The sequence below is a fragment of the Myotis lucifugus genome, unplaced genomic scaffold (assembly GCF_000147115.1).
Source record: "Myotis lucifugus unplaced genomic scaffold, Myoluc2.0 scaffold_10, whole genome shotgun sequence".
In the NCBI taxonomy this organism is placed as follows: domain Eukaryota; kingdom Metazoa; phylum Chordata; class Mammalia; order Chiroptera; family Vespertilionidae; genus Myotis; species Myotis lucifugus.
Genome location: NW_005871058.1, coordinates 414011 through 439762, shown reverse-complemented (window position 1 = coordinate 439762; position 25752 = coordinate 414011). Strand labels below are relative to the sequence as shown.

Below are 25752 nucleotides of genomic sequence, written 5' to 3'. Positions count from 1 at the left end.
TGTACATTTACCAGCACTGGGAGTTTTCATTTTTTATAGGTAGGAAATCACACTTCATTGCTTTAATCTGCATTTCTGATTATGAAATAACAGGAAAATAAATTGACCTTTATATTTTAGCTTTGCCATTTTCTTTCTCTTGATTTGGTTGTTCGTGTTCTTTATTCATTTTATCATTTGTGGTCCTGCTGTTTTCTAACCAATTTGCTTGAGTTCTTGTTGTTGTTTTTTTTGTTGGTTTTTTTTTATGTAAATACTTTCCGTAGGCTGCTCTTTTGCTTTAAAAAAATATTATTGCTATTCTTATTATTATTTTGCAGTACAATTTGTTGCTCCTTTTCTTTGTGTTTACTCTTATTTTTATTTTATTACTACTATTTAAAAATATTTTTATTGATTTAAGAGAGGAAGGGAGAGGGAAGTGCCAACTGGGGATCGAGCCCGAAACCTGGGGAATATGCCCCGACCTGGACTCTTGTGACCTCTGGGTTCATAGGTCAATGCTCAATCACTGAGCCATGCCAGCTGGGCTATTTTTATTTTTAATGTTTTTATTGATTACAGAGAGAGGAAAGGAAAGGGAGAGAAGGACAGAAACATCAATGATGAGACATAATCATTGATCGGCTGCCTGAGCCACACCAGCCAGGATGTATTTACTTTTAAGCTTTGGAAGTTATCACCCCATTAGAGATATGGAAAAAGTTTCATTTTACATGCTTTGTTTTATAGTCAGATAAGCGAAAAAAACTTTTTTCTCCCAAATTATCAAGCCATTATTACCATACTATTTTAAAAAATACATTCTCTCTTTATTGCTTTGTGATACCTTTTTATCATAAATTATTCTATATTTATCTATTTCTGAGCTATCTAATCTCATATTGATGTTTATGTAACTATGGGACATATTTATTTTTACCCTGTAGTTTGAATTTTTCCCAGTGGATAGTATATACTTTATGGATCCAAATATTAGGAATTGACCTTAGGCAGAATAATTGGGGCAAAAGGGAAGGAACAAATAATTACAATTTTATCTAGGTTTTTCTGATCACCTATTTTGGTACTGTCCTTGCAACATTTAATTAATATATTACTTTGCTTCTTTAAATTTTATTTCAAAATTGAGGGGGGAAATTTAAAAATAAATGATAAACTTCTAAACAAAAGTTTAATTTCCTTTTATGTTAGAGGCAGTCTTTAAGGAAAAAATCTGATGATTTTGATTAGCTGGACAATTTCTTATTTATTTATTTATTTATTTATTTATCTATCTATCTATATTATTAATTTTGGTGAGCAGACTCTTCCTAGTCAGATTGCAGCTCTTTCAATCACAGAAGATAATGCTTTCCTTGTAATGGCCCTGAATACTGTGTTCTGAGTATTGGCAAATATCTGAGCTTAATAGGTGGGTGGGGCCCTCAGCATCAGCATAGATGTTATGTAAGAAATTGTCACCTGCTTTTAGAGTTAGTCACCCCCTGAAGTCAAAGGAGTCAGTAAGGCATTGTGAAATCAGGAGGCTTGTGTGGCAGCCCTGACTCCAACACTAATTAATTACCTGTCTGGGCATCAGTTTCCTCACCAGTAGAATGAATAGGTTGGCCTAGTGACTCCAAATATCTTTCCCATGCTGACATTCTGTGAGTCTCTTTCCATGAGATGTTACCACTAAGAATCCTTATTTTCACGTTCCTTCTAAAATTCAAAGACTAGGGAAGTAAAGCAAAATTAACGAATGGGACTATATCAAATTAAAAAGTTCCTGCACAACAACAACAACAAAAACTGTCAATAAAACAAAAAGGCAGCCAACCCAATGGGAGGAGATATTTGCAAACAACACCTCTGATAAGGGGGTAATATAAAAAACCTATAAAGAATTCAACAACAAAACAATCCAATTAAAAAACGGGCAGAGGACCTGAACAGACAAATAAACGGTCAACAGATATATGAACAAAATGCTCAACTTCAATGGCTATTAGAGAAATGCAAATCAAAACCACAATAAGATACCACCTCATACCTGTTACAAGGGCTGTTATCAACAAGACAAGTAATAACATGTGTTGGAGAGGTTGTGGCAAAAAAGAAACTCATACACTGCTGGTGGAAGTGTAAATTGGTGCAGCCAATAAGCAAAACAGTATGGAGGTTTTGCCAAAAATTAAGAATAGAGCTACCATATTACCCAGCAACTCCTCTTCTGGGTATTTAGCCAAAAAAATTGAAAATATTTATTTGTAAAGATATATGCACCCTTATGTTCATTGTAGCATCATTCACGGTGACCAAAACATAGAAACAACCAAAGTATCCTTCCATAGATAATTGGGTAAAGAATCACACACACACACAAACAATGTAATCCTACTTAGCCATAAGAAAAGATGAAATACTGCCATTTGTGACAACATGGATGAATCTTCAGAATATCATGCTAAGCAAAATAACTCGGAAAGTCAAGAACTATATTATTTCACTCATATGTGGGATATAAAACTGAAAGCAACAGATGAACAAACAAGCCAAACAAACAAAAACTTATAGATATAACAGTATGATGGTTACCAGAGGGAAAAAGGGGTGGGGTGGGATAGAAGAGGGTAAAGGGGTCAAATATGGTGGCAGAAGGAAACTTGACTTTGGGTGGTAAACACAATGTAATATACAGGTGATTTATTATAGAATTGTACTCTTCAAACCTATATAATTTTATTAAGAAAGGTCACCCAATAAGTTTAATAAAATTTTTTAAAAAGCAAAAGAGAAAATGAAAACCAGAGTTTAATTAAAAATTTTGAAAGCCATTGGTGGGGCTGTAATCATGTGTCATGCTGCCTTAGTCTAACAGTTCTTAATTAGAAGTGTGCATTAGAATTACCAGTGAACATTTAAAATATATGCTTATATGTAGGTGCACATACACTGTGATGGCCAGAATAAAAAAGACAGATAATAAGTATTGGCAAGAATGTGGACAAATTGGGACCCTGTACATTTCTGTGGTAATGTAAAATAGTGTCATAGATTTCGAAAGGAGTGGTGGTTCCTCAAAAGATTAACTTGACCCCACATTTCTACTCCCCAGTATTTACTCAAAAGAAGTGAAAACAGGTGTTCAAACAAAACCTCTTCATGAATGTTCATAGCAGCTCTGTTCACAACAGCCAAAAAGTAGAAATAACCCAAATGTCCATCAACTGATGAACAGATGAATAAAATGTGGTAAAACTATACAATAGAATATCATCTATCTCTATATATAAAAGCCTAATATGCAAATTGTCCCCTCGGGAGTTCGACCAGGAGACCGGGAGTTCAATCGCTCACTATGACATGCACTGAACACCAGGGGGAGGCGAGAAACGAAGGAAGGCCCCAGCTGGCAGCTGGAAGGCCCTGATTGGCCCTGATCATCGGCCAGACCTAGGGACCCTACCTGTGCACAAATTTTGTGCACCAGGCCTCTAGTTTGGCAATAAAAATGAACAAAGCACTGGATACATGCTATAGCATGGGTGAACTTTGAAAATATTCTGGGTAAACATGAATATCAACTATGAAGATGATGATGAGACTGAAGAAGAATGGGCAGCTCTTAGATGAGCAGAAATTAGAGGAAATCACTTATGAAGCAAGTCATAAGGGTAGGATTAAGCTTGGTTTTCGGGTCCTGAAGCCAATAGCTAGTTAAAAGCATTTACAAGTCAGAGGTAGCAATCTCTCAGTTGCTTTGGCTGGTGGTGATGCCCAGGATGATGGTGCTGTCATGTGCAGATGACATGCAACTAGGCGGGATCACGTTTGTTCTGGTGCCAAATTGGGCCACAGCAAAATCCTGGGAAGGAAACCGAGAATCTGAAGAAAGTATTTTTTTGGAAGCTTTTTGTGTCTGTGGCCTGAAGGTCCCACAGATTTGTCTGCTTATCCAGAAGTTGGAAGAAAACTAGTAAGCCTTGCTTGGGTTGTGTATGCCTGTGTCTGCAAGCAGGGTTGTGTGAGAAAGCGACGTAACATCTGATCCTTGGCCTCTGCATTTAAACCATAGTGGGGAGTGGGGGGTGGTGGTGGTTAAAAGTCCTCCATGACTAGAACCTGTTACTTATTCTCCTGCTTCCAAGGATAGTTCAGACTCTTGCTTTCATTTGTCCAGATCCCCTGAGAACGAGTTTTGAGTGTGACCAAATGAGTTGGGAATATTGCATGAGTTGCTCAAAGTCTCCAGATGACAGAACTAATGTACAATCCATGTTAGAGTCCTTCCTCACATGGCTTATTTTGGCCCTTGGGGCTAAAATTGCAAGGCTTTTAGAGTGAGCCTAATATTAGAAAATGCATCATCCTGTTTTCCTTTCTGGTAATTACCATCTTTGCTTCCATTACTTCTAGCAAAGGATCGTCTCTCTAGTCAAACTTTGCCAGAAAACTCAGCCACTGGATCCACCAGCACAGCCATCACAGAGCCCAGAGCCCGGCTGCAGGCCTATGTAGACAGCCACTCTGTGGTCATCTTCAGCAAGTCCACGTGCAAACGCTGTACCGAGGTAAGGCTTTAACCTCAAGCGGTGGTAACAAGTTGTTGAGTTATAGAAATCTGATAGACTTTTGAGCTAAGGTATAAACAACTGGATTTCTCCTTAGTACAGAGTCTGTGTAGGTGTAACTTGCTTTAGAATACTTGAGGAATGTTGATTTGAGAAGAAAATATTGCTTGAGTCATCATTTTCTGAGCCTTTGCAAAGTACGCGATGTTTTCAGACAGTCAGGGTCAGGGTCAGGGTCAGGGAAAGTTTGGGTGGGGGAGTTACCAAACCAAGTGATTTGCTACTCTTTTAGGCATGTCTATAGGGAATAATTCTTAAGGAGCTGTTACTTAGGGCACTCCGAAATTTTGATAAATATCTCCTCATGCTCTGGTTTATTATGGGGAAAATGATTTCACAAAGAATAAACCGTGCTTCCTACTTGGATCTTAACCTTAGATGATCAGAGAGAGAAGCTCAGTGATGACTCTGATTTCACCTTAGCACGAAGGTGAGAGTTTAAAGACAAACCTGTTTTGGTGCTTTATAGGAGGGTTGAGGGAGTTTAAAGGTTGCTAGAGTTTAGCTTTAAATTGTACTCAGGGTAGCTCTAGGACTAGACACAATGGACTCTCAAATAAGCAGAACTGGCCATCTGTCCAGCTTCAGCTGTAGGGTAATTTAGTAAGTTCAGTTTTCTCTCAGCTTGTTGTCTCTCTACTTATTCCCCAGCTCTCAGGGAAGTTTAATTCAGAAACCTGTTTATTCTGAAAGCCTTATGAAGAGATAGACTTTTTTGACTGTGTGTGTGTTCTATTTTTTTCAAAAAGAAAAAAAAAAGGGAAGGTGGGCCAGCAGTGGAAATAGTTAAGGTAGACAGAACCTTTCATGTAGTTTCTCATTGAACATGCTTGTGTCATTGGCACCCGAGGCTTCATCCCTCCTTCCGTAACGTCGTATTAGGAGCAGAGTTACACAGAGATAGGAGACACAACTGCCATCGCTAGGGGTTTAGTCAAACTGAGAAGGCAGAACAGAGGCTTAAAAAGAAAAAGGACTTGAGGTAACCCATCCTAAATTCTAAATGATGAATATAAGTGATAGAGAATTTAGAAGAGGGCTGGATGTTAGAAATCTGAGGTATAATTCCTGGCCTCTGGGGGCTAATCATCTAGCTCTGGTGATCTTATCCATTTTTGAAGCTCCTCTCCCTTGTTTGTTTAATCTTTAAGTGAGAGGCTCAAACTAGTTGATTTCTGAAATTTCCTTTAGCTCTGAAACTATGTAGTTGTTGAATCTTTTCTGTTACTGAATATAGTTAAGAGCTGGGACTCTGAACTCAGAGTTTGAATCTTGGCTCTGTGATGTATTAGCCATGTGACCTTGATTAAAGTTATTTACCTGCTGTGCCTCAGTTTCCTCACCTGTAAAATGTGTATAATAATATACCCATCTCAAGTTTGTTGTGAGGATTAATTTCTTTAAAACTTCTAAAAGCCATATAACATGCCTGGCACATAGTACTAGTAAATGCTATATAAATGTCTGTTAAATAAAAGAACTTGCTTTTCCTGTTTTCCTATCAGGACCTAAAACCTTGGATGGTGATCCTCCTCCCAGCAATAGAGAAGCTTGGCTAGACAGCAATCATCAAATATCTGACCCTATTCCAAGTACAATTAGTCCTATTACAAAGGCATTACTTTTTCTAAGCTAGCCTCTCCCTTCAGAGCTTCGTGCTCATGGTGGACAGCAGAAGGAACACGTGCAGTCACAAGAGCTCAATTCTCATTTTGTAAATCTGTTTCCTCAACAACAAACTAAGCATGATGATACCATCTTATCTATTACCTGTTAAGCACACAGCTTTATTATGAGGCCCAAATGATTTCAAATCTATGTGAAAGGACTTGGGAATGTTCACTTACATTAATAATAGCTACTGTTTGAGTGCCTACTGTGTGCCATGCATGTTTTGTTCGCTTCACTTATATTTTAAAAACACTTTTAAAGAATTGGACAATTCCAATTTTGATGCTGCTCTAGTTCTGTGATAAAGGGTTGGGCTAGGCGTAGTGGTCGGCAAACTCATTAGTCAACAGAGCCAAATATCAACAGTACAACGATTGAAATTTCTTTTGAGAGCCAAATTTTTAAAACTTAAACTATATAGGTAGGTACATTGTTATTAACTTAACTAGGGTACTCCTAAGGCTTAGGAAGAGCCACACTCAAGGGGCCAAAGAGTCGCATGTGGCTCGTGAGCCGCAGTTTGCCGACCACGGGTAGGGTGATCAGCATTGCTACTAAGACAGGCAGTTAGAGTTCCTGTTTCCTGCAGATCTCTTCGACCCGTAATGACTCTTATCCCTACTATCTTATCCCTGAATTTTACTAACTTCATTTCCTAGCTCTCCTCGTTGTCTCTAAAAAGGTAAAGCCTGGCCTTTTTCTTTTTCTGTTTTACTTAATTAAATATACTCTGGGAATGGTCAACTTGTCCTTAAAAATCTGTGCCAGATATTTGCATTCTTATTTTAGTAATTTTATTTACTGTCGTTACCTGAAAAATTTCTGGCTATGCCAAGTCTTCTGAACAGACATCTGGTTTTACCTTTAATAAATACCAGTTGCTTAGCTTTTCCAAATGGATAATATAAAAGCTATTTTCAGATTTGTGCCAATTGAGATAAATTAATTTTCAATATTTTTGGCCATGAAGGATGGTTAGGCGTCTCTCCTGGTCAAAATGGTGATTTTCTTTTGTGAGGGTATAACGTATATACTTGGTTATTCACATTCATTTTTTTAAAAATTACATTAAGTAGAATTTTCCCAGGTTATTTCCTTTAGTTTTGATTTTATCATCTCATTTAACAATCATGATGTGAGTAAATGAGAATAGAGCAACTAAATTTATAATTGCTCTGATAAATTTGTATTTCTCTCTGGGATTAGTAATATAATTTGCATTAATTCAAGTTGGGAAATGCCCACAAAGAAATTAACTTCTGTATCAGGTTAGTTTCTCGCTTGTTGCCTAACACATTACCATGTATGCTTTGAGTGCATCTTACTGATAAACCCTCCTTGCCCTTGCAGGGAAATATGGTATTTGTTTCTTACAGATATTTCCATGTGAAGTAGGGTATGCAATTGGAATTAGCAGGTGATGTCTTGTTGCAGCTTATCCATTGTTTGATATGCAGATCCACTTCTACTTCTCAATAAAGTATCTATTTTGCAGGCATAGTATCCTTCCTCTAGTTTTCTCAATAAGAACACTCTAGAAGCTGGCACTTTTGATATTCAAGTCATAGTGAATCTTGGACGGTGGAACCGTGCTAAAGTTTAATCAGTGTTAAAATAACCTACAAAGTAGCTTTGTGAAGTGGGGTCATGTTTCTCTGGAATCTAACGAGTATATTTTCTATATTCACATATTATCAAACTTTGATAATTACTTTTAGGAGCTGCTTTTAGGGCTTACTCTCTAAATCTGGAAAACTTGGTGTTGTTGTTTTTGTAACAAATTGCAAATGGTTTATTTCTAAACCTAAGTGGCTAAGAAATCTAATAAGTCCATGATTTTATATGTGTATGAACTTATTTTTAGTCTTAGAAAATGATCATTGTAATATGAATTGACTTTTATCCAGGTGGTCTCCCAGCTATAGCTTTCCTGCCTTATCCTTAAAGTACCTCTTTACTTACCCCATCATTCTTCAAAAGGATTCCTAATGTTTTGGAGACATTAAGTATTCCAGTGGCTTGTTAAACATGGTTAATATTAAACCCATTTTATAGTGGGGTTGACTGACTGAGTCAAATTAACATGTAAAACATATTTTATGAAGCCATGCAGGTCTCTGAAAATAGAATATAGCCCTAACTGGTTTTGCTCAGTGGGTAGAGCATTGGCCTGCAGACTGGAGGGTCCCGGGTTGGATTCCAGTCAAGGGCACGTGCTCAGGTTGCAGGCTTGATCCCTAGTAGGGGACGTGCAGGAGGCAGCTGATCAATGATTCTCTCTCATAATTGATATTTCTATCTCTATCTCCCCCTCCCTTCCTCTCTGAAATCAATAAAAATCTTTTAAAAAGAAAAAGAAAATAGAATATAATCAAGAGACTTCAAATACCCCTTTAAATAGCATTACTGTCAGCAGGAAGATTTCTATGAGTTATGTAAAAACGAACTGGAAAGTTTCCAAAGGAAAAGACTGATTTGAGGAGGAAAGTAATAAAGCTGGATAAGAGACTCTTCTGTTGGTTATGACTTTTTAAAAATATGACATTATTCCCTTGTTTTTCAACTTCTTGCAGGTAAAGAAGTTATTTAAATCAATGTGTGTTCCTTATTTTTTGCTCGAACTTGATCAGGCAGGTAAGATTCTGTTTAATATGTTAATTATATCTGCTGACTGTGAACTTTATGTAATTTATTCTTTCTGGCTTTTATTTTTCTTCCTTGAGGATTTTATTATTTAGTGAATTCATATACTTGATTTCTTTCTTGTTACCATTTAGATGGGGCATTACCCTGGGGCAAATCATATTTAGCTTTAGTCTTTACCTAGTTTATAGCCTTGATTCAACTCTGAGTTTCCTGTTGTTGAAATCGTTCTTCCTATTAACTTTGAGTCTAGTTTACAGGCACAGTATTTGCTGGTTTTATGGTTACTTCGTTATTTCTGTAAATTTATCTCCTTCCTGGCAAATACCAAGTAGTATTTGAGTTAAATATAAATTGAGATGCAGTCAGAAATTGTGGCAAGGACATACAAAGACCTATAGGGATAAAGATCCACAAAAGGAGTCATTGGGAAATAGTTGCATGTGGCTGGAAATCCCAAGGAAAGAAAGGTTGATGGAATAAAACAGAGAGTGTCTTCCTAGAACATGGTGCTCATGCGTTTTGATCATGAGCCAGAAAATTCCAGACTCATCAGTCAAACATTATTAGCAATCTGATCAAGTGCCCGGCATCATTGTTTCTATAGGAAAAGTAGTCCCCCACATTAGTAAGCATAGGTGATCTTCATGTCTGGTAGCTTGGGGAAGCAGAGTCCTGGGCATTTATAGTCTCAGCTCAGTCTCTATAGGAATAAAGCAATAGGGAAAGAGACTCAGCTAGAGAGAGTCATGGTAATTGGGATTGATAGCTCATTTCTAGGGTCAGGAGGAAGGTGGTACTTGTAGGGCAGGAAACTATTATATATATGATGCTTCTAAAGGCAGATTCCCTAACACAGAGAGAATCCGATAATAATTGAATGCCTACTATTTCATAGGGACTGTGCTGGGTTTATACACAATGTCATTAATCCTCACAAGAGCCCTGGCTGGTTTGGCTCAGTGGAGCCAAAGGGTCCTGGGTTTGATTCCGGTCAAGGGCATGTACCTTGGCAGCAGGCTCCTCCCCGGGCCGGGCCCTGGTCAGGGCTCCTGCAGGAGGCAACCAATCGATGTGTTTCTCTCACATCAATGATTCTCTCTGTCTTTCCCTCTCTTCCATTCTCTCTAAAAAATCAATGGAAAAATATCCTTGAGTGAGGATTAACAAAAACAAACAAACAAAAAATAAATAAAGGTGATTAAATGTTAAAAAAAATATAAAAAATCCTCACAAGAACTCTGCAAGGAAAATATTATCCATATTTTACAGATGAGGAAACTGAGTCCCAGAGAAGTCAAATGACTTTCCTGAAGTCATATAAGTTGTGGGCCTGTGATTTGGACACAAGCCTGTCTAATTCCAAAGTCTGTGTTTTTTCCATAATGCCATGTTGTCTGTCTTCTCTAGCATACCTTTTTATTTTTTATTTATTTATTATGTTTTTATTGATTTCAGAGAGAGGAAGGGAGAGGGTGAGAGTGATAGAAACATCAATGATGAGAGAATCATTAAATGGCTGCCTCCTGCAAACCCCGCTGTGGGAGATTAAGCCCGCAACGGCATGTGCCCTGACTGGGAATCAAACTGTGACCTCCTGGTGCATGGGTGGATACTCAGTCACTGAGCCACACCGGCTGGGCTAGCATGACCTTCCTATTCGTCCATCATGGGAGGCTCTTACCCATAAACACTCCATAGTATATGGAAGAAAAATCCCAGTAATTAAAATTTCACCTGGGCCAAGAAGTAGCCTTTTGAAAATGTAAGTTTTCCTGGGAGAGTTAAGTCACTTGCAACTTGGTATGAATTAGAAAAAAGCCACAACAAGATGATTAAACTAATAAGATAAAGCAAATGAACATGTCCATAAAGGATGAGAAGCTTAAGGGAGGTAACATTTAGAAGAGGATGGGAAAGACGAAGGTACCAAGCGCTTCCAGAGCAAGAGTCCTTAGGCAGGGCGGTTGGCAAAGGTGCCGAAAGGTGGATGGGGGTCAGTAAAGGCAAGTGCCAACTACTTTTGAAAGTTTAATTCTGGCAACACTAATCAGACAGGAAGCTCCTTTTCTTTACCGTGGAAGTGGCTATAGGTCCATAGGTCACGGCTGGAAGCTCCCACTCAGCCCTTGCTGAAGTCCTGCCTCGGAAAACCTGAAGTGTGTGAGTTGGGATAGGATTGATTAGACCTGCTCTGTAGTTGAAGGATGGGAGTCTCTGGCTAGGTGAGGAGCTGATCGTCCTCTGTGTCCTCACTTGTTGCTTCACTGCACATAAGAAGCTGTCATCCTTCTCATGCTCACTTACAGTCTGGGAGTGGGCAGCTTGCAGGGACAGATCAGGATTTATAGAGTAAGGCAGCCATTCTCAAAAGGTGGTCCACAGACCCCTGCAGTGCCTAAGACCTTTCAGGGGCTTTCAAGGTCAAAACTGTTTCATGATAATGTTAAGATGTTATTTACCACTTTACTCTTTTGACCCTTTCATCGATAGTGCAAAAGCAATGGTGGGTAAAACTGCTGGTGTCTTAGCATGAATCTAAGTGGGGGCATCAAACTATACAAGTTTATATTATAGTCTTCACTACCACACAGTCACAGTAAAAGAAAATGTCAACTTCCCTTACGACTATCCTCATTAATGTAGTACAAATTATTAACTTTACTAAATCTCAACCCTCTGAGTATACATATTTCTAGTATCTGTGTGGTGAGAAGTCTACATAAAATGTCTTTGCTGTATGAAGTATGATGGTGTTTCAAGGAAAAGCACTTGTGCAATTAATAGTCTGAATTGCAAACGGAGCAAACGTGCTTTATTCATGGGAACACCATCATATATTTTCACGAGATGAGAGTCAAACTCTGGTAAATCCCAACTTCTCTTAAAATTTTAATATATTTTATTGATTTTTTACAGAGAGGAAGGGAGAGAGATAGAGAGTTAGAAACATCAATGAGAGAGAAACATCGATCAGCTGCCTCCTGCACATCTCCTACTGGGGATGTGCCCGCAACCCAGGTACATGCCCTTGACCGGAATCGAACCTGGGACCCTTCAGTCCACAGGCCGACGCTCTATCCACTGAGCCAACCGGTTTCGGCTGGTTATTCAGACTTTGGTATTTGGCAGACTTTCCCCCAAAATGTGTAAAGTAAGTCTATCACTTCAAGGAAAACAACTGATAGTATTTGTTGTCAATTATAAAGTTTGAGCTTTCAGGTGAAAATTAGAATTTCAGAAGTTGTATCTGCCATGTGAGTTTGATAGCTTACTTAAAAGATTTTTCTGATAAGGTTGGTGGTAATATTTCTGAATATATATTTTTTGATATTGTATACTGAAATATGTCAGTATTTGGAAGATCTGTGTAACTTAGTGAATGGATATTTTCTGAATGATCAATGTATGATCTTATAAAGTCTTTCATGAGTAAGAGAGCCATTCAAAGTGTAAGGCAGACCAGTGGATTTTAATGTGATAGAGTGTGAAAAGCTCATCCACATGGTTTCAGAGTCCACGTTGCAGCTAACCTTTAATCAGCTACTACTGGTTGAGTTTTGGTGTTGTATCAGCGGAGAATATCCACAATCATCTGAAAAATCTATTAAATATTTCTCCTTTTCCCGACCATTGTCTTTGTGACTCAGGGTTTTCGGCATATACTTCTACCAAAACAACATATATCATAATAAATTGAATGAAGAAGCAAATATGAGAATCTAGCTGTCTTTTATTAAACAAGACACTAAAAAACTTGTAAAAATGTACAATAATGCCAGCCTTCTCACTATACATTTTTGAAAATATAGTTATTTTTAAATTATGTTGTGTTGACATGTAATGGGTTTATTATTGTTAATTTAAAGAGAATTAATAAATGTGCTTACATTTTTCAGTTTTAATTTCTAATATGATAAATATTAATAACTATAACCCATATAAACAAAAGTTCTTTGGGGCCCTCAGTAATTATTCAAGAGCGTAAAGGGGTACTGTTACCAAAAGTTTGATATCTCATGATCTAGGGCAAGTAAGAAGTGTGAGTGTTATTACTCTAAGCACTTTGGGTTCTGTGAAATTTTCTTGCCCCTGTACAGGAGGAACACCGTCGAACATGTGCAGGGCCTCACACAGAAGAGATGTATGATCTGGTCCATGTTTTCTAGAAGGTTTTAATTTTGGAACTGGAATTGCTGATGTGGTCTCTGAGTTCTGATCTCACGAATAAATAGCTTCTCATCTGTTTCTGCTTGGCTCCACGAACAACCCTCCACAGGCATGATTTTCACACTGGCCTTGGCTACCTAATCTCAAAGAGCCAGATGGTCAGTTGGTAGAGGTATCTGGTATAGAATATGGTGGGTGCATTTATTCATCCAGCACATTTACTGAGTGCTTGCTGTGTTAAAGCACTGGAAATAGAGTCAGGAACTAGGCAGGTGTGCTTCCTACTCTTATGGAGTTAGGCTTGCTAACCCCCCGCCCCCCCCCCGCCAGGAAATCCCCTTTATTTTCATTTGGAGTTGGTGGCCTGTGGCAACCAGGGCAGTGTAGCACCGAACTGGATTGGTAATGGAGTGACTCTGCAGTGATTCCTGCATTTGCAATAGTATCTCCTCTTAAAGAAAATCAAGATGGAAAGCTGTGCTACTAGAGACCCTCCCCCACCACCCTGACATTTTCCTCTTCCTTCTTTTGGGCTGTATTTTGGACCAGTCTATAAAAATTAAGGTTATTACTTGAGAACAACCATAAAGATCAACTCAGATCTATTGAGTTTGGTACTGGAGGGAGGAGTTTAGCACCGGAAGACAAGTCATTAGTATGTGTGTGTGGGCAGTGGTAATAGTCATAAATGCTGCCTTCCCTGTGCCCGAAGGGCATGTTCTCCTATTCAATCTTCAGAGTACATCAATGAGATGGGTAGTGATATCACCTTCTTATGATGAGGAAACAAACTATAGAAAAGTATTAATACAGAGGATAGTTGGCTTGTTAGTAAACCCATTGGTAATTCCTGGTCCCTCCCTGTGCTTCCTCCCACTACCTCCTTAGAACTTTTCATGCCTCACCCCACCTGCCTTACATATGATGTGCATGGCATTGATACTATGGTAGGTGTTCCTGGATGTGACGGCAGCTGTTGTCACCAAAGGTTGTGTAACCTGCCACCATGCCAGCTGCACTGTGCCTACCCCTGTGGATGAGCTGCCACTCATAGGGCTTGTTGATAGATGGAGCCTTGTATCTTGGCCTCAGGTATCTGCCCAGTGGCTTTGATCTGAGTAACAGACAACATCAGTGTAATCATCTTAATTTTGGCTGGCAGCTACTGTCATTCTTCAGCTATCAATATGGAAAACAGTGTAAGGTTTGAGAGGACTTGTGTGTCAGTTTGCCAAAAGTGTATCTGGATGCCATATGTCACTAATTTGGGGATTCTGATGTGTATCGTCTTTGTTCCCTGGCTGCTAATAGATCGCATGGCTTTAATGACTTCAGCAAGAGGGAGAGAATCTAACATTTGAATTTCTGTTTTTATGCCAGTGTTTTACATCTCTCTCTCTTAATCCTCACAATAACCTTGTGAGTTGCTGAATTTAATTCTGTTTATAAGCAAAGAAGCAGAAGCTCCACATTTTAGTAACTTGCTCAGTGTGGCTGTGGCAAGCCCAGGCCTGTCTGGTTCTCAGTGCCCTTTCCTTAAACAAATAAAAGCCCCTTACATGCAGAGGTATCCCAGGCTGGCTCAGATTTCACCGCTTTGATATTGATGCTTCTTCATTCAACAGATGTGTTTTGGACACCTATTTATTTACCAAGCTCTGGCAGGAGAGAAAAGATGAATAAGGCACAGTCTCATTCTTTAAGGCCACTCTACTTGTTTGCATCTGTGTAATCAGGTGTCTGGAAAGGCTGTCAGATCCCAGAGTAGCTGTGATAGGATATTGGGTAGTTGTTTTCCTGGTGGAAAAAGCAAGGAATTCATGGCTGTAAACAAAAACAAATTAGAAAACATCATGGCTTGTTCACTTAGAGTAAATATAGTAAGGAGTGTGTAGCAGAGAGATGATGAGAGATAAAAGTGGGCAAGGAGTCTTTTCCTATAGGAAGTAGGGATCCCTGGGTGGTCATTCTATTTATTTTAGGAATTAGGCTTAAAATATTCTTTAAGCATTTTAGTTTTGTCTGTAAAAATGTTCATTTTAGAAAATTTGAAGACTGCAATACAATAAAATTTTAAAATCACATATACTTACATTCAAAGATAACCACTATTAATAGTCTATATATCAGAATATTCTATAAATAATATCCTGACTTATTTATTAAATACTTTGCATGTTATTAAAGTTCTTTTAAAAAATATTTTTATTGACTTCAGAGAAGAAGGGAGATGGGGAGAGAAAAAGAAACATCAATGATGAGAGAGAATTGATTGGCTGCCTCCTGCACGTCCCACACTGGGGATCAAGCCTACAACTCGGACATGTGCTCTTGACCGGAATTGAACCAAGGACCCTTCAGTCTGCAGGTCGATGCTCTGACCACTGAGCAACCGGCTAGGGCTAAAGTTCTTAATAATTTACTCAGTTACTATAAAATATTCCATATATTTACTTGGCCACTTCACTATTATTGGACAAATAGTCTTTTTGTTATTATAGAACAGTAGGTTAGAATTATTTTTCTTTGTACATAAAGTTTTTGCTGTATTTAGAATTTTTCCTTAGGATAGATTACTGCAATGAATTTCTGGGTTACAGTATGAACATTTCTCAAGTTCTAGAGCCTTTTAAGTGATGTGTACTAATTGATAACCCCACAAGCTCAATGAAATGTTAAATAATAATCGGTTTTCAAAAATTATTGTTTGCCAATTTGAGAGGTAAAGGAGTCTGTATTTTAATTTGTATTTCTTTGATTATTAATGAGGCAAACTTTTTCTATATGTTATATTACATTATCTGAATTGTATCTTATTTATTGTAATTCATTATCTGAATTGTCTGTTCATGTTCCTCATGGAATAATAATAATGGCAGGAAGCCCTGATATGGCAATTGCTGTGAACCACTGCTCTAAGCACTTCAAGTACTAACTAATTTAATCATGTTCTGTGAGATTATGTTCACAGATGAGGAAATGAGGCATAACGAGGTTAGATAACTTGCTCAACGTTGTACAACCAGTAACTGACAGAACTGAAACTAGGGCATCTGGCTCCAAAGGCCAGGCTCTGAATGCTGACTTGTTCTCTGATTTAACCTGTGCTTATGATCTTGTTGGTTATGGTGCTCCCCTCCCAGGTCTATACACAGAAACAGACACACCCCACCAGGCTGCTTTTTATACCTGTATTAGTGCTACTTATGGAAATAAGCACTGTGCTGATTGGACCCCTAGTGTGTGCTTTGCTCTTATGTAAATGGGTCAAGAGGATGGAGACCAGTGGCTATGTAGCGTTCATTTAAGGATCCATACATATATACCACTGTTTAAGTAAATGTCTGTTTGGAATGAATGCAAGGAGTGTAAGGAGTTGATTATCCATTTAAGAAAACAACTTACAGCCTTGGCCTGTGTTGCTAAGTGGTTAGAGTGTTGGCCCCAGGACCTAAGGATCTGGGTTCAATTCCTGGTCAAGGGCATGTACCTGGGTTGCAGGTTTGATCCTCGGTCCCATTGGGGCACCTGCAGGAGGCAGCCGATGGGTGTCTCTCACATCAATGTTTCTCTCTCTTTCTCTCTCTCTCTCTCTCCATCTCTCTCCATCTCCCTCCCTCCCATTCTCTCTAAAAATTAACGGAAAAAATATCCTTCAGTGATGATTAACAACAACAAAAAGAAAATAGCTCACACATTTTATAGAAGGTAGAAAATATGGTTTTGTACCATGCAGACCTGGGTTCAAATCCTTACCAGGTAACAACTTCTCTGAGTTGTTAGGATTAAATAAGATAATGTTTGCAATGCATCCAACATAGTGTTTAATTAATGTCATCTTCCCAATTACTTAGATATAAAAAGGATAGATTTAGATTAACCTTTTTATAAGGCAAGATAAATCCCTTTTTAATTGCTAGGTATACATTCTTTTCATGCTTTCAAAAAATATTGGAGGACCTGCTTATACATAAATGATAGGAGTCTTGCCTTCATTAATCATAGTCATAAGTAGAGGGCTCTTTGCTCCTCTGAGCTTTTGTTTCCTCATCTATCAAGTGGGGATGTAATGAGGATGGATGTAAAGTGCCTGGTACTGTTCCTGGTACATAGTCAGTGTTCAGTAGTAGCTACTAACTCACGTACTATTAGCTGCCATTTAAAATGATTCACATAGAATTTTTAATAGCATGGGAAAATTTTCTATAATAATGTTTAATTAAAAAACAAAGAGCTTATTGAATAAAAATAAAAACAATATTTCAAAAAATAAAAAAGCAAATCATGTTAAAAAACAAAGAGCGTAAAATAGTCACATCTTGCTTTAAAAAGCATAGGAAAGGACTGGAAAGAAATACATACAAATGAATAATCACTCAAATATTTGTGCATCTGTCTTGCCAGTGCAATAGGTTCTGAGGAAACACAGGTGAATAAGATCTGGTTCTTCTTTAGGGGGAAGTTTTTTTAAAATCCTCACCTAAAGATATTTTTTCCATTAGAGAAAGTGGAAGGGAGGGGGAGAGAGAGAGAGAGAGAGAGAGAGAGAGAGAGAGAGAGAGAGAGATTGGTTGCCTTCTGCACGCACCCGGACTGGGGCAGGGGGATCAAACCTGCAACCAAGGTGCATGTCCTTGACTGGGAATTGAATCCACAACCCTTTGGTCCGAGGGCCAATGCTCTAACCACTGAGAAAACTGGCCAGGGCTAAGGGATGTTTTAATGCAGAGATACATGATCATAATCCCATGCAGGATGAAGTAGAGGAAGAAGTCAAGCATACTGCATTGATTTCTGCCATGAAGAAAGATGATGGTGGAATCATCATTTAGAGAGGACACAGGATTTAGACTAGGAAGATCATGAACTTGGTTTTGGACACGTTGTGATTGTCTAGTGTGGATCTATAGGCTAGTGGGTACATAGGTCTGGATGAGTGGGGAGGTTTACTCTATAGGTGAGGTTTGAAGTTGTGGGAATGAATAAGAGAAATTAGAGGGGATGTTCCTCTCAATATCAACTCAAATAGGGTTTAAAAATTTAGAGGTCAATAATAATAAGTTGTGTCACTTCTTCCATCTGTTTACCACTATTAATGAATACACATCTTCTTGGTTGGGGGTGAGGGTGGCTGATCTCGTTTTACAAGATGAGACATCTGAAAGTTTACTGCAATAGAGCCTGTACCTCCTAAAGCTCTGCTGGTCAGAGATTTTCTACATTAAAAATGTTTTCTTTCCACTATAATTGAAATCTTGAGTGAGGGCCTGCTATGGGAAAGGCACTGTGCCAGGTACTAGGGATTCAAAGACCAGCCCCCTCAAGTGAAAAATAGTGTGGTGGAGAAAGAAGAGAATGAGGGCGTAAATCCCGGGCTAGCTGTCAGACCTTGAGTTTACTCATCTGCAAATGGAGGTGGTAATACATATCCCAAAGGCTTATTAAGATGATTCATGAGAACATGTGAAGCTCCTGGCATACAGGTGCTCAGTAAGTGGCAGTACTAAGGTTGGCAGGCGTGTACACAGACGGCATTACTGCAGCTTGTTGTATGTAAAAGAGTGACTAGTCCTATGTTTGCTCAGAGGCTTCTCAGAAATCATTGTCCCCCGAGCAGTTTTCAGGGTAAGTATTTCATGCATGAAGTCTGCCCTGGTCATTGTCAGAAAGTTAATGCTTCTTTTTGTCCTTAAATCATGTTGCTTTTACTTCTTTTTAGTCTGTACCTCACTACATACACTTTTGAATTGTAAGACAAACAGTGGATTTAGGGATAGACACACCTGGATTTATATGGCAAATCTAACACACCTGCTTTGTGACCTTTGGCAAGAATCTTCATTTCCTGGAATTTCAGTTTGTAATTTTGTAATATGGGTGTAATACGTGGATGATTTTGAATGTAGGGGAAAAGAGCTAAATCCCTACCTGCCTTGTGAATCCCAAGCTGAATCTAACATATTTATAGTTTCATCTTCCCTTATGCTTCCGTATAACATGCAGCAACACACAGTATCTTTCCTATTGCTGTTCCCTAGAAGAAAATCTGTTCAAGAGGTGGAACAGCACTGTGGTAAGAGCCAAGGGCCGAGTGGCAGTCTCAGCTCTGTCAATTATTAGCTCAGTGATCATGGGCAAGATAATTATCTTCACTGTCCATAAGTGGGGTCTTTTACAGCCGTAAAATGGGAAAGATAATAGTGTCTCACTCACTGGATTGTGGTGAGGATTAAATGAGTCATGTAGAGACCCAGATTTACGCCGGGCACATAAGCAGTGAAAAATCCTTAGGGGTTACTTCTACTCCCATTATTCCTCAAGATATGGTTCCCTTATAGATATCACTTGCTTTTTTAAGGCCTTCTCCCATACTATTATTTGCTTTCCCTCTGTGAAGTTGATGGGCCATCACATTTGAGTACCTACTATGTTCCAGGCATGCTCATAGGCATATTACAATTGTTATTTTACTCAGACCACCCAGTATGTTCTCATTTATTATCCCATCTACCCTCTGGGATAGAGCAAATTCTTAAAGACCTAGCGTCCAAGGAGGTCCAGTCCCTGGCAGAGGGACTCGGACCCAACAGTTAGTATAGTGGAGCAGGGTCAAGGAGAAACTTACTCCCCAACAATTCGTGCAACAGCAGGGTCAGGGGTGTGTGCAGGTTCGAGGAGCAGCTGTGCTCCCACACCATATAAAGTCTTTTTTTTTTTAGATATATTTTTATTGATTTCAGAGAGGGAGAGAGAGATAGAAACATCAAAGATGAGAGAGAATCATTGATTGGCTGCCTCCTGCAGGCCCCTACTGGGGATCGAGCCCGCAACCCGGGCATGTGCCTCTGACTAGAATCGATCCCGGAACCCTTCAGTCCACAGGTTGATGCTCCATCCACTGAGCCAAACCAGCTAGGGCACCACATAAAGTCTTTTTTCCCCTTTCCTCTTTGGAAAAAGATGGGACCCACAAATTAATTATAATATACCATTTTACAGATTGAATCTTTTGACAAATATTTATTAAGCAATTACTATATATGTAGGTCCTGTATTAAGTTCTGGGAACATCATGGTGAGCATAAATAATCCTGGTCCCTGCCCACATGTGGCTATTTACATTTAAATTAATTAAACAAGTAACAAAAACCTCAGGCCTGTACTTGCACTAGCCATATTATAAGTGCTCAACAGTCACACGTGGTGAGGGCTTTTGGGTTGGATAGTATTGATATAGAACATTTGAGCTGTGCTATTCTAAAACTGGAGACTGACATTGATCATATTCTTAGATCTTTCTTGGCTTCTGTCAGGGAGGAAAATTTTCTCCTCTACTCTTCTAGATGGTTTAAGAATTAAATTGAGATGAGACAAGTTAATTGCAGAAAATCAAGTTTAATTTCATCTGAGGCCCAAAAACAGTCAGGTAATTGACAATGGCTTATATGCCATCCAGAGCTAAAGAGAAGGAATAGGCATTTGGGACTTCACATGGAGATGGCAAAATAAATGTTTGGTAAACAAATGTTTGCTATGCCATGCAAAGTCTATTAGAGGGAGTACTTTGAATAAGCAGGCTTTGCTAAGTTCCCCGGCTCACTACACTCATATTATTTGCAGTTATCCCTGGTGATAGCTCCTCTTCCTGGAACAGGCTCTCTATCTAAATCAGTGCTTCCCAACCTTTTTTTGGCCATGCCCCACCTAAGCATCTCTAAAATCCTGATGCCCCCCTATGACATATAATTCTTATTATTCAAAAAGTGAACTTCCATTCACGTGGAGGAAGCCTAAAAGGCCATTAATTTGGTCTAAATAAGCTTCCAAAGAACTTGGCATCCATGAAAGAGAAAAATAAAAGAACAAAAGGACAGGTGAAGTACTGAGGAAGAAATCACTAAGAAATTGTTAAAAAGATAATATAAAATGATATGAAAAAATAGCAAAGTTTCAAAACATAATAGAGAACTGAAATGCATAAATGTCACAATATATACTTATATACTGTATATGAGTCCCCTAGAACCATAAGAAATGCAAAAAATTCACTGTTAATAACTCATTCTCCAGTTGCCCCCCCTTAAAAATCAAATTGCCTCCTTGTGGGGCATGTGCCCCATGTTAGGAACCACTGATCTAAATTCTTTTAGGCAGTTAAGGGGGAGTTAAAAAGCTCTTCTGAGCCTTTTGTTTCTTAAAAATAATCAACCTAAAATAAACCTCATGCCAAAGAGACATGCTTTCCTACACCTCCCTATCCTACTTTATTTTTTTTTCAGGGTATAAAGAATTTTCCCTAATTTTTTTTTTCTGTGAAGGGGAGCAAAGAAATGGGGTGGTAACTATGAGGGTTGGAGCACATGGGATGATGGAAGGCTTTTTTTTCTTTTTAATGTGAAAACTACAGTGTGTTTGTATGGTGATGGGAATGATCAGGTAGAGAACAAGAAATTGATGATACCATGAGTGAAGTTACTGAAGATTGAGAAGACAAGGAAAGATGAGAATCCACACACAAGTGGAGGTTGAGAGGGAAGTAGGAGGGAGTTCTGCCTAGTTGATTCAATGTTCTTAAAGTAGAAAAAGCAAGTTATGAGCCCTTGGTAAGCTGTAGGTGTGTTAGAGGTTTGACAAAAGAGGAATAAGAATGCAATAGTAACTTTGGAAACAGGAAAAATAAATATATTGGAGATGCAAAGCCTTGCTGGGAAGCTTTGAGACACATTGAGGTTTGTGGTCTTGACTTTAAAGTGAAATAACTTTTAATTTCTGTGTCTTTTCCAGCAATGTTTTGGGTGCAGAATATGTGGACATCTAGGTTTAACAAGAGTGAGCCTGGCCAAGTCAGTACAATTGAGGAGTTTGGACTTTATCTTGAGGGTCCTGGAAAGCTACTGAAGGTTTAAGCAGAGAAGATTTGGGTGTCAGAAAGGTGTTCTAGCTCAGTGAGGTGAGAGAGGCTTATTTGTATGAGGAACAGTAGTTCAATGTAATAGGACCCTTAATCAAACACCTGCATAGATCTGTTTATAGAGTGCTTAGATGTTAGCTCAGGAACAGAGGGCCTTTTCAAGGATTTTTTTGAGTACTTACTATATATAGCAGGTTCTGGGGTGACAAGATAAATCAAACAAGGGTTTGCCTTCCCAAAGCTCTCTTGGATTTAGATGACTTGTAATTATTTTTAGTTATTTGGGGACACGGAAAGGGGAGGATTGATAAACACTGAGTTGGAATCAGGGAAGCCCTCCCAGAGGAAGTGACATTTCAGATGAGCTTTGAAAGAGTAGGCCTTTAGGGAGGGAAGAGAAGTCAGGCAAGGGGAATAACAGAAAATGTATAACTAGAACAAATGCTGCATCATGGAAAATGTGAGATGAGGCACTTCTTCCATTAACCAGCAACTAAATAGAACTAAAGAATTCTCTATTTTGTGACAAGGGTAAGGCATCTGGTCCCTAACAGTAGCACAAAGGGCTTAAAAAAAGTGAAGGTTTTTTAAAAATGGTGATTTTTCTTACTTAAAAAAAAAACTGCTGCAGTATTCTAGCTATTTGTACTATAATTTTCTCATTTAAGAATAGTGTGAACTTAAGATGCCTTATTAGCCTTTTCTGGTATGCTGTTAGAAAATATTAACTATGGTAATGCTGACCTGTCTGTCATACAGGGTTCTTAGAAATCAGTCCTTATCACTTGCTTTTAGTACTTTATTTCAAGTTAAATGATTTTAAAGTCCCTCTCCTAAGACTTTTGAATAAGGTATAGTTTCTATATATTTTTAAGAAGGAGGAGTTTATGACCCTGGTTCATGGCTATTACTGTATAGATTAAATGAGCTACGGCCTATAAAATGGTTAGTACAGCGTTTGTTTTCTCCCTTAGTCCCAGCTTTCTTTCTGACACAATTTTCATTCTTTGCTCCTTAAAACATTGTATCCTGACCATCGTCTGTTCTAAGGGCCCCAGAATCAGGTGAGGCACGCTCTCACTTTCCCTACCTAATAGTGGTTATCAGGTAGGGAAAGTGTCAGGTTAGTGCACACATGCTTGTGTGCGTGCGTGCGTGCGTTTGCGCACGTTCAGAAGCTGAGAGGATTGGAAGGGGCTCAAAAAAGTGGATTGTGTTTGTCTGCCAGGTCATAAGTGTGGTTTCTCACAGCCTTAAGAAACCAGCAACCCTTTCACCTAAGTCTGCTTCAGTCTGGCAGTATCCAGACAAAGAGGTGGGGAAGACATTCATTTATTTATTTATTCAGCAAATATACATAGCTGGCTACTAGTGCAAGTGTCAGAATATGACACAGCATGGACGTATGAGAGAGCATGGCTACTTGGGCGGCTACAGGTGGCTTGGCATGGCTGGAGTTGTATACTCTTCAGTTTTCCTTAAAACTTCCATGACAAACCTAAACCTGAGTGGGACAAGGAGGAAGAACTATGGGGGAAGTTGTGTGTTGGTGCAACTTGTCACTTCGTTTCAGGGTTAGTCAGGGTATAGTAACTTCCTTTAGGGAATTGCCAGGCTGACTAATCCATTACCTGAGGGCACTGGCTCCCTCACTTTGCTGTTCACTCTATAGAATACCCAGGAGTTAAAAAAAAAACCAAAAAAACACACACCAAACTAATGCCCAGGTGGCACCCCATACCCATTCCATCCGAATATCTGGGGGTGGGAACCAGGTGCCAGCGTTTTTTATAAGATCCTCAGCAAAGTTCTGGAGTCACCGCCTTAGGGCATAGTCCAGTTTTGTTCAGTTAAAACCCACTCTTATTTTGGGTTCTGGCTCCAGACATTCCTTAAATTGTTTTCGTTCTTTTCTTGGGTTGGGGGCGCTATCAGCAGGAAGAGGATGTGGCGTCACCCTTAGGGGAGCCTAGCTAGCCGAGCCGCGGGCGTAGGACGCCAGGGCTGCACGAGCCGCGGATTTCTGCTTTGTCATTCTGACTCTGGCTTTCTGCCACCGCTCGGCTCACACAGGGCGTGGCTTCCCGTAGCCACCGGGAACCAGCAGCGGCTCCACTGTTCGCTTCAGTCCCGCATTGCATCGGAGCGGAGCGGAGCGGACGGTGCGGGACACCTGCAGGAGGGCCCGAGGCCCGGGAGCGCGTGTGCATGTAAGCCTTGGGTGACCTGACAGCCGACCCAGCCCGAGCGAGCGGCCGGGACCCGAACACCGCCGGCTGGGTGCCCGGGGAACGCAGGGAGGGGAGACGGTGCAGGGGTGTCTGAGGGAGGGTGAGGCTCTCAGCCCGGGTTAGTGAAAGCTTCACCTGTGGTAGGGGACACCAGCCCGCTGGTGGATTCCTTCCTCTCGCTCTTCTTTGTGGAGACAGTTTGCTTGCACAATATCCGAGAAGATGGGTTTTTGTATCGTTTCTTAGTGCACGACCTTGACAGATCCTCGACAGCATTAAGAGAGTGTAATAATTTCACGACGCTTTTCCAGGATTTTCACACCACCGAGTCCCCGGAAATCCTGAGAGGTTGGCAAATTACATGTATTTACATGTTCAAGGCTCAGAATCGTTGGACTCGCCCTAGGCAATTAAGCGGGGACAGCTGAGAGGAGCCAGGGCTGTTACCGGACTTTTTCAGGCGATACAGGATAGTGTGTAAAGGCACACACCACACTGCCCGAGTGTGGGTCCTCCATCTGCTGTTGACCAGCTTGTGACCTTGGGCAAGTGAGCTTTTCTGTGCCTCAGTGTCCCTACCTGTGAAATGGACCTGATAGGCCTTGCTTCAAGAAGGTTGTGAAGATTGTGTTCATATATGCACAGCCACTACAGAAGTGTGTTAGCTATTATTATTGTTATTATAAACAACTATACTTTTAAGTGATGGTGTGGTTTTTGTCTCATGAATGGGCCTGATATCAGTGTAACTGGAGTCTTTTTAGTTCTATCACTGACGCATTCTCAGAGTTCACCTGTAAAAGTGGACCATTAGGTCCCATATGTCATGGAGGGTGTTGCTGTATTGCTTCGGGTAAATAATCTCCCTAAGTGGAAAGAGTGTTCGTAATTCTGCCCTATGGATTCAAATTTCCAAGAAACGTTGGAAGTTGGATTTTGACGTCCTGTATGGATGCAGTTTAAAGGAAGATTAAGTTGGGAGGTGTTTTATAAACCGCTCAGCTTAAAAGCTGAGGTAATTGTGCCCTAAGCTTCCTTTTGGAGGCTTTCCTGGGTTCCGGATGTCCTGGGAAGGCAGCGCGAGCATGTTTAGGAGACTGACTCCGGTCTCACCAGAACGCTGGCCTGTGGGATGCGAGCCTGGCGCGGGCGAGGTCGCGGTCAGGCTGCGGCAGGGGGCGCTGTTCCGCGGGAGGCGCGGTGCGGGGCGCCGGGGGGCGCGCACTGGGCTCGCGGAAGCCCCGCCCCCGGCGCGCACTTCCCGCCGCGGCCCGGAGCGCCCGCCTCCCCCGCGCCCCGCTCGGCTGCTGTGCCGCGGAGGACGGGCCGCGCCGCGAGCGAGCGCTGGCCGAGTGACCTCGGAGACCGACGTGCCCGTGTGTTTGTGAACGGAGAAAGCTGTGCGGCCATGGTCCGACCCTGAAGGTAGGTAGGAGACGCCGTTTCTTTCGCCCGCTGCGCTGGGAGTGGGCCCCGCGTGGTCGCACGCCGCCTTTCACAGCCGGGGCGG

General features: G+C 40.2%; 1 protein-coding gene across 2 annotated transcripts in view; it reads left to right on the top strand.

Annotated features, from left to right (window-relative positions):
• The first annotated feature begins 24095 nt into the window (after positions 1-24095).
• TXNRD1 (thioredoxin reductase 1) overlaps positions 24096-25752 on the top strand; it is a 56769-nt gene continuing 55112 nt past the window's right edge. Inside the window, exon 1 of one of the 2 annotated variants that reach the window (XM_014451510.2) lies at positions 24096-24221. The gene's annotated coding sequence lies outside the window, so the exon portion shown is untranslated. Of the gene's footprint in view, positions 24222-25518; positions 25668-25752 lie in introns of those variants that run through there. The other variant, XM_014451511.2, reaches the window with a different exon arrangement.